The sequence below is a fragment of the Oratosquilla oratoria genome, chromosome 22 (assembly GCF_046742065.1).
Source record: "Oratosquilla oratoria isolate Oo_2021 chromosome 22, ASM4674206v1, whole genome shotgun sequence".
Lineage (NCBI taxonomy): Eukaryota > Metazoa > Arthropoda > Malacostraca > Stomatopoda > Squillidae > Oratosquilla > Oratosquilla oratoria.
This window is the reverse complement of record NC_134798.1, coordinates 26561065-26563564: the sequence shown is the minus strand read 5'-3', so window position 1 is coordinate 26563564 and position 2500 is coordinate 26561065.

Below are 2500 nucleotides of genomic sequence, written 5' to 3'. Positions count from 1 at the left end.
TGACTAATATATATATATTTTTTTACCCTAATTTATAAAAGGTGGTAGATGACAATGATAGCTACGGTGTTATATACCTGGACTTCAGCAAAGCGTTCGACAAGGTATCCCACCTGAGACGACTTAAAAAAAAAAGAAAAAAAAAAAATCAAGACCCATGGTATAGGAGGAATGGATTAGAACATAGATTAGTGACAGAAAACGGTGGTCACCATTAACAGTGTTAAATCCAGATGGGGTAGTGTTACTAATGGAGTTCCCCAGGGCTCGGTTTTGGGTCTCTTATTATTCATTATATATGTAAACAACTTAGACAATGTGATTAATAGTGACGTGGATTCACGGCTTGAGGATGACATTTAAAACAACTCTCTGTTTTCGACCATTCAACCAATTACTAGTCCAATCTAATAGGCTACCACTTATTCCATGCAAAGCTAATTTAGTAAGTTGTCTACCGTCCCACACGGAAGACTACTTACTAAATTAGCTTTGCATGGAATAAGTGGTAGCCTATTAGGTTGGACTAGTAATTGGTTGAATGGTCGAAAACAGAGAGTTGTTTTGAATGGAAAAACTTCTGGATGGAAAAGTGTTGCAAGTGGAGTTCCTCAGGGTTCCGTTCTTGGGCCACTTCTATTCATAGTATATATAAATGATATAGACCATGGACTAAAATCTACTGTTTCCAAATTTGCTGATGATACAAAACTGTGCGGAGTGGCAAATGATCACTCAAACCAATTAGATATCCAAGAAGATTTAGATCAATTACAGCAATGGTCTGAAAAGTGGCTAATGAAATTTAACACAAGTAAATGCAAGGTAAAGCACATAGGTAAAAATAACAGTAAGTACGATTACAAGTTATTTGGAAATTCGTTAACAAAAGTGGATAGTGAAAAAGATCTCGGCGTAATTTTCAGTAACGACCTCAAATCATCCAAGCAGTGTATTTCAGCCTCTGAGAAAGCAAATAAGATTCTGGGACTGATTGCGCGATCTTTTGATTTCAAAAGTCCATCACTCATTAACAAGCTATATAAATCGTTAGTTCGTCCACATTTGGAATATGCTGTTTCTGTATGGTCACCGAATCTCATTAAAGACATTGACAGACTGGAAAAAGTACAACGGCGAGCCACAAAACTGATTCCAAATATCAAATATAAATCATACGAAAATCGACTAAAACACATGAATCTGTTTTCCCTAAAAAAGCGTAGACTCAGAGGTGACTTGATACAGGTCTTTAAGATTTTAAAGGGAATTGACAACATCAAAAGTGACCAAATTTTCACATTGAATGAGAATCAGACAAGAAACAATGGTCTCAAACTGTCCGGAAAAAGATTCAATTTGGAAGTAGGTAGAAACAACTTTGCCAACCGTGTAGTAAGTGAATGGAATAAACTTCCTGCACAGGTAGTGCAATGTAGTTCAGTTCGAAGCTTTAAGAATCAGTTAGATAAATACCTAAGTAAGATGCTGTAATGATTATAATTTCTGTTATATTATTAGTTTTTGTTTTGTTATCATTTTTCTGTCTGATTTTCATTTATTATTAGTTATATATCAATTTATTATTATTTACTGTTTACCTGTTTGTTTATTATTTAACTATACCTATGCATTTATTTATGTATTTTATTTGTTATTTACATTATTATAGTTTTTATTTATTATTTTATTACTAATATGATTTTTTTTCGCATCCGACCTAGATATGGATCAAAAGGTCTCCTGTCGGCATGCTCCGCCTTTGTAATCCTTTGTAATAAGACTCTATATCAGATCGGGGGAAAAGGCTGGGATACTATAGGAGGATCTTAATAAACTGTTTGCATGGTCGGAGAAATAGCAAATGGATTTCAATATTTCAAAATGCAGTGTGTTAAACATAGAATTAAAAAACAGCTAACAGTTATAGTTTAGATAACGCCATATCAAAGAAAACAAAATAAAAAAAAGACTTAGAAGGGTTTGTTTTATTGAATTCAGGAAACAGAGCATTAGCGCCAAGAATAGGGCTAACAGGGCATTATGATTTATTGCTAGGACGATTACAAACAAAAGTACAGAGATGATGATTAAGCTCTGTCGATAGTTACACCCATCTTTGACTATACGATAGTTTTAGTGTTCTTAGTATAGAATGGATATCAATTCATCAGAATCATTAGAGAGAAAAATGCTCAAAATTATACAAGGGTTTGAAAATTGACCTTACGAAGACAGGTTTAGGCACCTTTACTTACACTTTCTGGGAAGACAAGGAGTATGGAGTGATCTAATAGAGGCATTAAAATTGGGCAAGAGTATTAACAAGGATGATGCAGATAAGTTCATTATATTAAAACAGCAGTGCAGAACTCGTAGTAATGGATTTATATTAGACAAATATAGATTTAAGAACTGGTCCCCTTTAGTGTCATCCACAAACTTAGTAAAATTTTATAAATTCCATTGTCCCAGTCGTATAATGAATGATAAAGGACCC